The 15,267-nt window shown below is 40.7% G+C and overlaps 1 protein-coding gene across 2 annotated transcripts in view; it reads right to left on the reverse strand.

Moving 5' to 3' along the window:
• Positions 1-15,267, reverse strand: part of LOC118018766 (graves disease carrier protein) — a 49,332-nt gene that overhangs the window by 12,558 nt on the left and 21,507 nt on the right. The window contains exon 1 of one of the 2 annotated variants that reach the window (XM_035017514.1): positions 6,472-6,593. The exons of the other annotated variant lie outside the window; for it this stretch is intronic. The gene's annotated coding sequence lies outside the window, so the exon portion shown is untranslated. Of the gene's footprint in view, positions 1-6,471; positions 6,594-15,267 lie in introns of those variants that run through there. 2 annotated transcript variants of the gene reach the window in all.

Consider the following 15,267-nt stretch of genomic DNA (forward strand, 5'->3'; position numbering starts at 1 on the left):
AACTTCAAAGCATGATCATTATTTTCTTTTTAGTACTTTGGTAAATTTGTTGTTGATGAAACATAATAAAAATATAAATGCTCATAGTCATAGAAAAATTTGTTTTAGGAATAAAAATCTGATAAGCAAATTTAGTATTAAGTTCTAGATTTTCATCAATATATAATTTTCAAATTGCATGAACTATCCAGCTGAGCTATTTTAATTAAATCATCTATTTTTTTTTAAAGATTTTATTTATTTATTCATGAGAGACAGAGAGAGAGAGAGAGGCAGAGGCAGAGGGAGAGGCAGGCTCCCCGCAGAGCAGGGAGCCCAACGCGGGACCCGATCCCAGGACCCTGGGATCATGACCTGAGCCAAAGGCAGATGCTTAACCAACTGAGCCACCCAGGTGTCCCTTAAATCATCTATTTTTAAAATAAATATTACCTTTTTAAAATTTTTCAGTATAGTTAACATATAGGTTAGTTTCAGGTATATAATATAGTTTCAACAATTCTATACATTACTCAGTGCTCATCAAGATTATGTGTACTCCTAATCCCCTTTACCTAGTTCACCCATCCCCCCATCCACCTCCCCTCTGGAAACCATCTATTTGTTCCCTATAGTTTTTTGTTTGTTTGTTTGTTTTTAAGATTTTATTTATTTGACAGAGAGAGACACAGCAAGAGAGGGAACACAAGCAGGGAGAGTGGGAGAGGGAGAGGGAGAAGCAGGCTTCCCACCAAGCAGGGAACCTGACATGGGGCTCGATCCTAGGACCCTGGGATCATGATCTGAGCCGAAGGCAGACGCCCAACTATCTGAGCCACCCAGGCGCCCCTGTTCCCTATGGTTGACTCTGGTTTTTGTTTTGGAGGGTTTTTTGGGTCTTTTTTCCCTTTGTTCCTTTGTTTCTTAAATTCCACCTATAAGTGAAATCATTCGGTATTTTTCTCTCTCTGACTTATTTGGCTTACCATTATATTCTCTAGCTCCAGCTATGTTGTTGCAAATGGCAAGATTTCATTCTTTTTTGTGGCTGAATAATATTCCTCTGTGTGTGTGTGTGTGTGTGTGTATCTCTCACATCTTCTTTATCCATTAATCTATTGATGGCCACTAGGGCTTCTTCCATAATTTGGTTATTGTAAATAATGCTGCAAAAAACATGGGGGTGTGTATATCCTTTGGAATTAATATTTTCATATTCTTTGGGTAAATACGCAGTAGTGGAATTACTGGATCATATAGTAATTCTATTTTTAATTTTTTGAGGAATTTCCATTGTCTTGCACCAGTTTGCATTCCCACCAACAGTGCACGAGGGTTCCTGTATGTCCACATCCTTGTCAATACTTGTTTCTTGAGTTATTTTAGCCATTCTGATCAAGATGTGGGTGATATCTCATTGTGGTTTTGATTTGCATTTCCCTGATGAAGGGTGATGTTGAGCATCTTATGTGTCTGTTGGCCATCTGTATGTCTTCTTTGGAGAAATGTCTGTTCATGTCTTCTATTTTTTAATTGGATTATTTGAGTATTTTTATGTTGGGTTATATCAGTTCTTTATATATTTTAGATACTAACCTTTATTGGATATATCATTTGCAAATATCTTCTCCCATCCAGTAAGTTGTCTTTTAGTTTTGTTGATAGTTTACTACACAGAGAGCTTTTTATTATTTTTTTAACTTTTCAAAACATTTTATTAGTTGAGAGAGAGAGAGAGCGAGAGAGAGCACGAGCAGGGTGAATGGCAGAGGGAGAAGCAGACTCCTTGCTAAGCAGGGCACCCAATGTGGGAATCAATCCCGGGACTCTGGGATCATGACCTCAGCTGAAGGCAGACGCTTAACCCACTGAGCCACCCAGGCACCATCTTATTATTTTTAAAGATTTTATTTATTTGAGAGGCAGAGAGCACAAGCAGGGGGAGGGACAGAGAGACAAGCAGACTTCCTCCCACTGACCCACCACCCAGGCACCCCTATTTATTATTATTGTTATTATTATTTTTTAAGATTTTATTTATTTATTTGACAGAGAGAGAGCACAACCAGGGGGAGCAGCAGAGGGAAAGGGAGAAGCAGGCTCTCCACCAAGCAAGGAGACCGATGCAGGGCTCGATCCCAGGACTCTGGGATCATGACCCAAGTTGAAGGCAGACGCTTAATGGATTAAGCCACCCAGGCGCCCCACCCCAATTTATTTATTTTTTTAATTTTATTTTGAAGTAATCTCCATACTCAACATGGGGCTCAAACTTACAACCTCGAGATCAAGAGTCACACAACTCTACCCACTGAGCCAGCCAGGAGCCCCAGAACCTTTTTATTTTGATGTAGTAAAAATCTTCTATTTTTTGTAAAATACCAAAGAAATGTACATCCAATGTAGAAAAATTAGACCAAATAGATAATAAATTAAACATATACATATTCATCCACCAGTAATAATCACTTAAATATATAATATCTCAAATCTTTATACATGTGTATTTACACATATGTAAACACACATTTAAAATGTGATAATAGGGGCGCCTGGGTGGCTCAGTCGTTAAGCGCCTGCCTTCAGCTCAGCTCATGATCCCAGGGTCCTGGGATCGAGCCCCGCATCGGGCTCCCTGCTCCGCGGGAAGCCTGCTTCTCCCTCTACCAGTCCCTCTGCTTGTGTTCCCTCTCTCGCTGTGTCTCTCTCTGTCAAATAAATAAAATCTTAAAAATAAAATAAAATAAAATGTGATAATGTAATTCTGGGGCGGCTGGCTGGCTCAGTCAGTATAGTATTCACCTCTTAACCTTGGGGTCATGAGTTCAAGCCCCACATTGGATGTGGAGATTACTACAAAATAAAAAACAAATTCAATATTATCTGGATGTACCTTTTTTTTTTCTTTGACAGACAGAGAGAGAAGAGAGAGAGAACACAAACAGGGTGAGCTGCAGAGGGAGAAGGAGAAGTGGACTCCCTACTGAGCAGGGAGCCCGATGTGGGACTTGATCCCAGGACCGTGGGATCATGACCTAAGCCAAAGGCAGGCGCTTAACTGACTGAGCCACCCAGGCACCCCTGGATGTACCTTAATTAATTAAAACAATCCTCTTAGGGGCACCTGGGTGGCTCAGTCGTTAAGCGTCTGCCTTCAGCTCAGGTCATGATCCCAGGGCCCTGGGATCGAGCCCCGCATCAGGCTCCCTGCTCTGCGGGAAGCCTGCTTCTCCCTCTCCCACTCCCCCTGCTTGTGTTCCCTCTCTCACTGTGTCTCTCTCTGTCAAATAAATAAATAAATAAAATCTTTAAAAAAAAAACAATCCTCTTAGACATTTAGGTTGTCTAACCTAATTTGCTATATGCTCCATTATTTGCTATATGATATTGTAATAGCGAAAAATGCTTTGGTGAATGACCTTATAACTAAATATTTTTGTGTACCATTTTCATTATAGATAAATTCCTAAAATAGAATTATTAGGTCAAAGACTAAGGCTATTAATACAAATCGTCTTCCAGAAAAACTGTGTCAATTTGTAATGTCAGCCATTAGAACAAAAGTCCTATTTTCCTGACTGCTCAGGAGCATTAGACAATTAGACAATTAGAATATTCAATTATTGGATAATTTTCCCAACATTTAATGGACAAAAAGCATCCTCGCTGTTATTCTGGCTTGTTTCTTATATGACTTTTTCTTTTTTTCCTCCTTTTTTTTTTTTGGTGGTTTTGTAACTTTATTTGACACTCAGCTGTCAGTTCTCATCCACATTGTATAGATTTTTCAAAGTGGTGCCAGATTTTTGAAAATGGTTACCTATTTTGTATATAGGTAACCAACACATATAGCTTCTTTGATGAATCTTCATCCTCATTACATTTTTTTTCCTTTATTTTTTAAAAAATTTATTTGAGAGAGAGAGAGAGCACAAGCAGGGGCAGCAGGCAGAGGGAGAAGCAGGCTTCCCGCCAAGCAGGGAGCCCAAGGCGAGGCTCGATCCCACGACCCTGGGATCATGACCGGAGCCGAAGGCAGACGCTTAACTGACTGAGCCACCCAGGTGCCCCATGTAGGCTTTTAACACTACCTTTTAAACATGATAAATTTGGGTGCCTAGGTGGCTCAATCAGTTAAGCACCTGCCTTTGGCTCCTGTCATGATCTCAGGGTCCTGGGATTGAGCCCTGAATTGAGCTCCCTGTTCAGTGGGGAGTCTGCTTCTCCTCCCTCTCCCTTTGCCCCTCTCCTCTGTTCATGCTCTTTCTCTCAAATAAATAAATAACATCTTAAAAATAAATAAGTAACTAATTAATTTTAATAAGTAAAATGATTTCCATTCTAGGAGCTCCTGGGTGGCTCAGTTGGTTAAGCATCTGACTCTTGATTTCTGCTCAGGTCATGATCTCAGGGTTGTGAATTAGAGCCCCCGAGCCAGGCTCCACTCTGGGCCTGGAGCCTGATTAAGATTTTCTCCCTCCCTGTCCCACATGGGTGCACTCTCTCGCATAAAACAAACAAACAAACAAACAGTGATTTCCATTCTCTTGGCCTAATTTAACTTTAAAAATTTTTTTTTCTGTCTGTTTAATTTTATTTATTAGACCTGAGGTATCTTACCCCATTTACTTAGCAAATGCTACTGTAATTTTGCATCCATTTTTATCAGCCCAGACCTAAATCTATACTAACTTTCAGAGCTTCCACGACTCCCTGAAAAAGTCTACATCAGTTTGCCATCCCTTGTACAGGAGGTGGAAAAGAATGTTCTTATGTTATTATCTAGGTATCTTTCATAGCATCTCTACCTGGGTAGTTATAACATTATCTGAGCTAAAAACCTAGACAGCTAATATACAGGTAATACTTCAGTGCAAACACATGCAACTCGGGCGCCTGGGTGGCTCAGTTGGTTAAGCGACTGCCTTCGGCTCAGGTCATGATCCTGGAGTCCCGGGATCGAGTCCCGCATCGGGCTCCCTGCTTGGCAGGGAGTCTGCTTCTCCCTCTGACCCTCCCCCCTCTCATGTGCTTGCTCTCTCTCATTCTCTCTCTCTCAAATAAATAAATAAAATCTTTAAAAAAAACAAAAAAAACACATGCAACTCTTTTGTTTTCCTTCGAGAATGACAAAAACTAAATTCCTTTAGTCAATGAAGGGAAAGTCAGTTTAAATAATATGTGAAGTAATGGAATTTAATTTTAAATACAAGCAATACTTTGGATCAAGATTAGCCTAATGATGGTCAGAACAGCTTTGACTGACAGAAGAAAAGGCTGACTTATGATTAGCGTATCTGTGGTATAGCTGTGATACTTTAAACCTTCCATTCTTTAGTTTGCCCATAGCAATAAAGACTATGTGCCAAGCACACCATATCAGGCACCTTACAAATACCACCTTTAATCCTCACATGCCAAACACCACCAACAATCCTACAAGGTAAAAGATGGATATTATTATTACTGCTTTAAATTTGAGAATATTGAGGTTCAAAGTAGTTAAGTAACTTGACCAAATTCACAGTTTTCTGTATCACAGAGTAGGATTCAAAACAAAGTTTTCTGGCTCAACCCAGACATACGTTGCTTTCCTGTCATTTTGTTTCCTTATTAAACATTTGCTTAGTAATTTCTAAACTTAATTTTTTATTTCAGAAATTCCATCAGTCTAGTGATTAGAACTGTCAATTCTCCACTGCAGCCAGTTTGATTTGTGAGCTCTTTATCTGTGCTATTTGTTTTTTGTTTTTTTTTTAAGATTTTATTTATTTATTTGACAGAGAAAGACACAGTGAGAGAGGGAACACAAGCAGGGGGAGTGGGAGAGGGAGAAGCAGGCTTCCCACTGAGCAGGGAGCCCGATGCGGGGCTTGATCCCAGGATCCTGGGATCATGACCTGAGCCGAAGGCAGACGCTTAACAGACGGAGCCACCCAGGTGCCTCTGTGCTATTTGTTTTCAATCTATTCATTTTCAAACTTCTAATGGTATTCAAACCAGCCAGGTATGGCAGTCAACGCAGTGACTTTTCTAAATGGCTTCTTTTAAGCTGAATCTAAATTAATACAGTACAAAGGTGGTGTTCCTGAGACAAGGTTTGGCAATAACATTGAGGGGCGCCTAGGTGGCTCAATTGTTAAGCATCTGCCTTTGGCTCAGGTCATGAACCCAGGGCCCTGGGATCGAGCCCCACATGGGGCTGGGCTCCCTGCTCCATGGGAAGCCTGCTTCTCCCTCTCCCACTCCCCCTGTTTGTGTTCCCTCCCTCACTGTGTATCTCTCTGTCAAATAAATAAATAAAATCTTTAAAAAAACAAAAAAAACTACATGTTTTGAAAGTTGGCTTAATTTTTTTTACAGGCTGTCCTAAAGATTTTGCAAGGGAAATTTTTAGAAAATAAAATTAGGAGAGATTATCTATAAAACAATTCCATCTTTAATGGAATGTTTCACATTAAGAAGTGTAATGAAGAGAATCAAAAGGCTGACCATTTTAGGGCTTGATTGTGCTGACACAACATAACTTGGTTAAAGTTCAGATTTTGCAGGGGCGCCTGGGTGGCTGAGTCGTTAAGCATCTGCCTTCGGCTCAGGTCACGATCCCACGGTCCTGGAATCTAGCCCCGCATCGGGCTCCCTGCTCTGTGGGAAGCCTGCTTCTCCCTCTTCCACTCCTCCTGCTTGTGTTCCTTCTCTCGCTGTCTCTCTCTCTGTCAAACAAATAAATAAAGTAAAATCTTTTAATAGATAAATAAATAAATAAATAAAATCCAGATTTTGCTAGGATTTTCCCAATTCATCACTATCCATTTTATTTTTACAACTGCTATTAATTTTTACAGCTCCTATTTTTTTCTCTTCCCTAATCTGGATCACTTTGGTCTTGCCTATCCCATTTGCTCCCACTGACTCCATTTCTTCTTCCCTTCTTACATGTTCCAAGTCTTCTAGTTGACTTCTTACTGGCGTCAGGTGGCTTAACATGAAATAATTGTGAGTTAACAAAGTGGCACATGATAAATTGGTAGAAAATGCATATGTTCGGGCGCCTGGGTGGCTCAGTTGGTTAAGCAACTGCCTTCGGCTCAGGTCATGATCCTGGAGTCCCAGGATCAAGTCCCACATCAGGCTCCCTGCTCAGCAGGGAGTCTGCTTCTCCCTCTGACCCTCCCCCCTCTCATGTGCTCTGTCTCTCATTGTCTCTCTTGCAAATAAATAAAATCTTAAAAAAAAAAAAAAAGAAAATGCATATGTTCAGAAATCGGTAAAGGTACACAGGGCATTAGCTTAAAAGTTGCAAGACCATGAGTCAGACAGGAATTGGCAAGACATAAGTCAGACTGAGGAACAGGCATAATTTAATTGTACATCAGAGAATGGTGAAAAATAATGCCAACGATTACTGGAATGCTAAATTTGTGACCTAGTTTCACAATATTTTAGCCAGTTTGTTTTGCCATGTTTTCATATATTTCTTTTAAATTTAAAAAATCAATCAAATCTTCCTAAAGAAAAACAAAACCTGTTAGCATTTGTCAAAAAGAAACAACAGAGGAGGGCGCCTGGGTGGCTCAGTTGGTTAAGTGTCCACCTTCGGCTCAGGTCATGATCCCAGGGCCCTGGGATTGAGCCCCCAATTGGGCTCCCTGCTCAGTGGGGAGTCTGTGTGTGTGTCTCTCTCTCTGCGGCTCCCCCTGCTTGTGCTCTCTATGTCAAATAAATAAAATTTTTAAAAATAATAAATAATAAAATCTTTAAAAAAAAGAAACAACAGGTTTAAAAAAAAAAGAAAAAGAAAAAAGAAACAACAGGCCCAAAATGGAGTCACTTGTGCTAAGCCCTTATCACCAAACCAAGTCTTAATACTTAACTAAATGCAGTTTCAACCTTCTCCAGGAAGGTGCCCACTCTTTCTCTCTTCCCCTTCTGGTTATAAAAGCTTTCCATTTTGTGCAGCTCCCCAGACCTATTTCCTTGCTAGATGGGATGCTGCCCAAAGCATGAATTGTTGAAAAAGCCAATCTGATCCTCAAATTATCTCAGTTGAATTTTGTTACACAAGGATATAAAAATCACCAAGTTTTGTTGTTGTTTTTCAATATTCCTAAAAACAACTTAATGATTTCAATGTAATTTTAAACCCTGGAATGCAAGCAGAGGATTCTTAATAATTTTGCACTCTGAAATATTGAAAACGAATTAGTGACTTTAAATGTTTACTTATTTTTGGAATGAAGGGGAGGTAAGAAATATTCTTCTGATAATCATATTTTACCCTTCACTCTAAGCATAAAACTATGAAGCCCTCTACAGGGCTAGAAATAGACTTCTACAAACCCTAACTACAGAAAAAGATTGATGTCTTGCATTGTTCAAACTAAAAATAATATTACACTGTAAAATAAGTTTGAGGATATCCAACTAAGTTCTGATTTTCCTCACAATGACTACATTAATGCTTTTTCAAAATACCAAAAGTCCGTGCTTTGCTGGGGACTTAAGCATGGGTATGGTCTACCTGTCAAGTAATCCCGTACTAGCATTATTTTCCTGATTTGAACTTTTCTCATTTCAACTAATTTATTTTTTATTTTTAAACTATTTATTTTTGACTTATGATCAAAACTGATCAAATTGTCAAAAGAACTTAGGAGTATGGACTCTAGAGTGAGCCTGATTGAGTTCAAATTAGACTCCACCACTAACTAGCTGTGTGACCTTGAGCAAATTACTTAACCTGGGTGTCAGCTTCAGAATCTATAAAATGGATTTCACAATAAGTCATTACCCAAATTAGGGTTTTATGAAGCTTAAGTGAGTTAATATATGTAAATAAATGCTTAAAATAATTCCTAATGTATACTAAATATTATATCTAAATGTTAGCTATTATTATTCTCCCAGTCTTTTTCAAGCTATTCATTTTTTGACCCTTTCTTTTGTGAACCAAATCCCATTTGTCTCCTCTTTTTACCCAAATTCTTCCATTCTCAATCACTTCCTGCACATCAAGAATTCAAATAAAAAGAAAAAAATTTTGTTAATAATATAAAAAGAAAAAAAACAATCAGAGGTTTATTGGAGAGGAATATGTAACAAAGTGGGAACTTAGCTTGACTGTTAGTAATCAGACTGACATATATATCAGTCATCCACATGGTGACTGGGATTTTTCAATTCATAAACCTAGTGTCTCCCATTTTGGCCTTTTTTCTATACTCACATATCTCTCCCTTACTATTCTAACTAGCACTGCTTTACAGAGAGGCCAAAAAAGTCTTCCAAGTGCAATTAAGGGAAATCAGAAACTACCTACCTCAAACAGTGGTGGTGGTAGTTTTCTTCTTCCCCATTTTACAACCACAATCCAATACAGAAAGCAGTATATCTTCACCTACCAGGAAGCAACGAGACTCAATCAAGTTGAGATGTGCCTGCAATTTTCGTGTATGTGCAAACTTCTCTTTTCCTCCCTTAGTCAAGAAACTGAGGACTTAATGATGAATCCAAACCGACTGAGATTGCTTTTTCCCTAGATTCTCACCCTCTTATCGTCTCCATAGTATAGAATCCAGGAATTGTCGCAGCCCAAGAACATACTTTTTTTTTTTTAAATATTTCATTTATTTATTTGACAGAGAGAAAGAGACAGCGAGAGAGGGAACACAGCAGGGGGAATGGGAGAGGGAGAAGCAGGCTTCCCGCTGAGTAGGGAGCCCGATGCGGGGCTCAATCCCAGGACCCTGGGATCATGACCTGAGCCAAAGGCAGACGCTTAACAACTGAGCCACCCAGGCGCCCCTCAAGAACATACTTTAATCAGCAATTAGATTTTGCTGATTTGCAAAGCTTTGAAGAGCTCAACATTACCTCATAATCACTGTATAAAATACAAAAATCCTATGATTACAAATTATATTTGTAACCACAATACCAAAGACAGATAATTCTTGGTCATTAAAACTTCAGAGATCATATTCTGAAAATATGGCAAATATGAATTTTTTATTCTGCTCCAGCAAAAAGCATAAAGAACTTCTTAACAAAGGAACTTACACTATAAGGCAGAGGCAGTAGAGGGAAGATGAAAGAGGACTTCAACCACTTCCATTTTGACCTCAGTCTGTACTTTCTAATTGCTTAAATTCTTCTTTCCAGCTTACCTCTTAACTCAGGCAAAAGACCAAGTGGTTTAGACTTGCTGCAAAGCATCCTGTGAGCATCCCTCAAGCAGTAACAACTGCCCTGAGCCAGCAAGACCCCGTGGGGTTGACCTCACAACAATGATCAACCTGAACTTTACTGCCCACTTGCATGTACCCACCGACCTTTGTCCCACATTTTCCTTATATCAACCTAGAAGTATTTTCAGCTCTTTGAGACAGTCTTTGAGAAGTTAGTCCACTGTATTCCAGGTAACGGCCTCACAGAAATAAATTCCTTTTGGGCGCCCGGGTGGCTCAGTCGTTAAGCATCTGCCTTCAGCTCAGGTCATGATCCCAGGGTCCTGGGATCGAGTCCCACATCGGGTTCCCTCCTCGGCAGGAAGCCTGCTCTCCCTCTCCCACTCCCGGGGCTTGCGTTCCTGCTCTCGCTATCTCTGTTTCTGTCAAATAAATAAATAAAATCTTAAAAAAAAAAAAAAGAAAGAAAGAAATTCCTTTCTTATTTTACCACCATCCCCCTCTCTACCTTTGGATTTTTTCCATAGCGAGTGGCTGAACCTGGTCTGTTTGGGAACCACAAAGCCAGGTGCTCCTGCACCCCTGAGCCCCAGCCACAATTCTGGTGAGCCAGTCAGTAGCTGTACTTCTGATTCATCCAGCCCCCTCAGGATTCCCCAGTATAGAGCAGTTAGCCGTGGCAGCACCCCACGGCTCCCTGTTTGTTTCCCAAGCTAGTGGCTGTGATAGGCAGGAGTCAGCTACCTGTGGCTAGCTGACTCTAGACAGGGAGCTGCTGAAACCTGTTTCATTCTGAGGACTTTCTTTCTCGCTTGCCCATAACTGGCACCAATTGCCTTAACTGCTTTTGATGAAACAGAGAAACACATTAGAAGTAATGGGCCCTAGAAATTTGGCTTCCGGTAAGTTCCCCCCGGTTAAATGCATATGGACCGTGTACTTCTTTAGTTCCCTGCTGTTGGGTTCTTTTGAACCATTTGTCAGGTTTTCATAGCCTATTTCTTCAGGCTTGCATAGCTTGGAGTTGTGGCAGGGGCCACTGAAATTTGTGAAGGTACTGACGGAAAGAGGAACGATGAGAGGTAAACAGGAAGCTAGGGTACATATTTGGCAGGATCTCTGTTGGAATTTGTGTGTATGTGAGTGTATGTACAAGATGGGAAGTACTATTTCTAAACCCTTTCAAAGGCCCCCTAGGGAGAATATTGGCTGACTGGTCTACTTTTAGTTACAAACCTATGAGTGAGAAGAAAATGATACTTACGGTAACACCACCTGGCCTATGTATATGTTAAGCTCCGAGGAAAGATGGCCACTGAATGGCTCTCTTGAATTCCTTCCTCCCAATCGGTTGCCTCCAAATAGGGGGTTTTGGTTTGGCTCTCTTAGCTTGTCTGGGAAGCCATCTGGTTCAGCTGAAGCTCTGACTTTTGGGGAGAACCAAAAACTAAGAAGCCATTTGGTTCAGCCAGTGAAACCCCTAACTTTTGGGGAAGAATGAATACTAACAAGTACTTTTGGTTTCATTTAATTATCATTTTGTTTCTTCTGTGTTCTTTCTGAACTTTTGCCTAGGAAGATAGGGAATACTCCTTCTGTTCCCAAAGAGAGTCCATTAGGACAGATTTTGAATAAATGGTGCAGAGGGCTGAAAAACAACCAGAGAAAAAAGCCTGGTTTGCAAGCAGGAAGGACAGGAGACAGAGGTAAAGGAATGTTAGTCCAAACTTTCAGTCTGTCTCTGGCCTTGGCAGTGGCTCCCTTGCACCTCTGCCTCTGCCCCCCTCTCCTCCAGCTCCTGCATACCACTGGCTAGCCAGCTCCTGTTCCACCCCCAGCACCTCCAGCACCATGGGTTTCCGCTCCTCCTACCCTTGCTATCAAGAAGCAAAAGGTACCCCAAGCTGTTCAGCTACCTCCTTAGGAGGTGCAAACTGAAGCACCTCCCAAGTCAACATGAAGGGGCCCAGAGGTTCCCCTGGACTTAAACCACCCACTTCAGATTTCCCCACAGAGCCCCAGGTAAAACTGACAGTGGGGAACAAATTAATTGAAATAGACATGTCTTTAGAGATACCAGTATTAAACATAAACTTTGATTCTACCAAGGTTTACTAAAAGGTCAAATAAATTCATGTTATCTCTGTTGCAGTTTGTCAGCAAAAAGATGACTGAAAATGGTCGATTTTGTCTATCTCAAAATTTTCATGGGTAATTGTTAAGAGCAAGTAGGATGAATAAATAAAATGGTACAAGGAATGGGAATACACTTTTGTTGAGGGAAAGGAACGTAATTTTGTCCTACAATGAGACTGTCCTACAAGAGACAATAGATTTCTCTTATTTAGAGAAAGAAAGCTTATGACTGAATTTGAATGTAAAAAGAAAGTTGTAGGTTTGTGAAGGGGAATCTCTGGAAAAGAATTTTATGCATGTTCAGGACTGACTAAGATTGGAATGAATTAATTTCTTTGTTTTTCTGGTGGGGGATGGGGAGGAGGCAAGGGGAAAGGGAGAGAGAGAATCTCAAGCTGGCTCCATGCCCAACACAGAGCGGATGCAGGGCTAGATTCACAACCCTGAGATCATTACCTGAGCTGAAATCAAGAGTCAGAAGCTTAACCTACTGAGCAACCCAGGCACCCCATGGAATGAATGAGTTTTAAAAGTGCATTGGTAGGGGCACCTGGCTAGCTCAGTCAGTAAAGCATGCGACTCTTGATCCAGGGCTGTGAGTTCAAGCCCCATGTTGGGAATAGAGCTTACTTTAAAAAAATAAATTTAAAAAGTGCACTCTTTAAAAAAATAAATAAAAGTACATTGGTGTAAGACTGAGATTCGGCTTTTCTCTCTGTTAAAAAGATAGTTTTCTTGGATTGTTGGTCTGGTCTTGATAAGAAATTGTAAAAAGGTTTTTTCCTTTTCTTTATCTGCCCAGAAAAACCAGTTTCTTTCTAAGATTTTACTTATTCATTTGAGAGAGAGGGAGAGCACACAAGCAGAGAGAAGGGGCAGAGGGAGAGGGAGAAGCAGACTCCCAACTGAGGAGGGAGCCCGACAGAGAGGATCAATCCCAGGACCCTGGGATCATGACCCGAGCTGAAGGCAGACACCCAACTTACTGAACCACCCAGTGCCCCAAAAAACCAGTTTCTATATTTTGTCATTATCAGGTCTTTGATTACTTAGGAAAATTAAAAATTCTCAATATTAAAGGAGCTAAGTTTCGCTAATAACTATACAACCTTCTATAGAATCTTTTATTGCCATCTTGGTTAAACAGATAATTAAATACTTAGTTTTATAACAATTTGTAATCTTGTTAAGGCAACTGCTTTAAAACCTTCTGAGGTTTTTGGGGTGTCTGGCTGTTCAGTCGGAGGAGTGTTTGACTCTTGATCCCAGGGTTGGGAGTTTAAGCCTCATATTGAATGTAGAGATTACTTAAATTAAAAACTAAGTGGGGGATGCCTGGGTGGCACAGTCAGTAAGGGTCTGACTTTTCTTTTTCGCTTAGGTCTTGATCTCAGGGTCGTGAGACTGAGCCCCATGTTGGACTTTGCACTCAACACAGAGCCTGCTTGGGATTCTCTCTCCCACTCCCCTGCCCCTCCCACTCATGCTCACACACACTCTCTCTAAAATAAATAATAAATATATTTAAAAACCCAAACAGGGCACCTGGGTGGCTCAGTTGGTTGGGCGACTGCCTTCGGCTCAGGTCATGATCCTGGAGTCCTGGGATTGAGTCCCACGTCGGCCTCCCTGCTCGGTGGGGAGTCTGCTTCTCCCTCTGACCCTCCCCACTCTCATGCTCTATCTCATTCTCTCTCTCAAATAAATAAATAAAATCTTTAAAAAAAAAAAAAAAAACCCAAACAAACAACCTTCTGAGGTTTTTAACAAACTTCCCAAGATTCAAATTCTAAATGAAGTTGTTTTGACTAATTAGGCTTGTTTACTCGGCATGTTAGGTTACATGGGAAACACTGTCAAACAAATGTTGATAACCTACTTAGGTTATATTGTATGAGTAAATGCTATAAGTGTTCTAGAAATTATATGAAATCCCTGAAGTTTTTTTGTTTGTTCGTTTTTAAAGATTTTTTTAAAAAAGATTTATTTATTCATTTGACAGAGAGAGAGAGCACACAAGCAGGGTGAGCAGCAAGCAGAGAGAGGGAGAAGCAAGCTCCCTGCTGAGCAGGGAGCTGGACACGGTGCTCGATCCTAGGACCCTGGGATCATGACCTGAGCGAAGGCAGACGCTTAACCAACTGAGCTACCCAGGCATCCCTGAAATCCCTAAAGTTTTAACATGTCCTGGTATAAGGTCATCACTTGACATTCTAGTTATTGAAATGTTGTGTGTCACAGAAATAACTGCATTTCCTTGTCAACCGCACTATAATGAACTGTCATCCAGTCTTTAACCATGGCCATCTTTTAGTCTTTTGTTATTTTTTTTAACATTCTATTTATTTGGGCACCTGGGTGGCTCAGTTAGTTAAGCAACTGCCTTCGGCTCGGGTCATGATCCTGGAGTCCTGGGATCGAGTCCCACATTGGGCTCCCTGCTCTGTGCGGAGTCTGGTTCTCCCTCTGACCCTCCCCCGTCTCATGCTCTCTCTCATTCTCTCTCTCAAATAAATAAATAAGATCTTTTAAAAAATCTCTCTTTAAAAAAAAATATTTTATTTATTTATTTGAGAAAGAGAGAGAGTACAAGCAGGGTATGGAGCAGAGGGAGAGGGAGAAGCAGACTCCCTGCTGAGGAGGGAGCCCAAAGTGGGGCTCAATCCCAGGACCCCTGGATCATGACCTGAGCTGAAGGCAGATGCTTAACCGACCAGGCACCCCTAGTCTTTTGTTATTTATAATTATTGTTCTGATGCTCTTGAAAATGTGTTTCATCTTCAAGGAGATTCATGAAAAGGACTTTTTGACAAATACAGGTTTCTGACATCTTTAAAATCATAAAACTAAACTGGATAAGAATTTCTGGAACTGGGGGGTGGGAGTGATGGGGTGGCTGGGTGATGGACATTGGGGAGGGTGGGTATATGCTATGGTGAGTGCTGTGAATTTTGTAAGACTGATG

Source organism: Mirounga leonina, unplaced genomic scaffold, assembly GCF_011800145.1.
Source record: "Mirounga leonina isolate KUSES-001 unplaced genomic scaffold, KU_Mleo_1.0 Mir_107, whole genome shotgun sequence".
In the NCBI taxonomy this organism is placed as follows: domain Eukaryota; kingdom Metazoa; phylum Chordata; class Mammalia; order Carnivora; family Phocidae; genus Mirounga; species Mirounga leonina.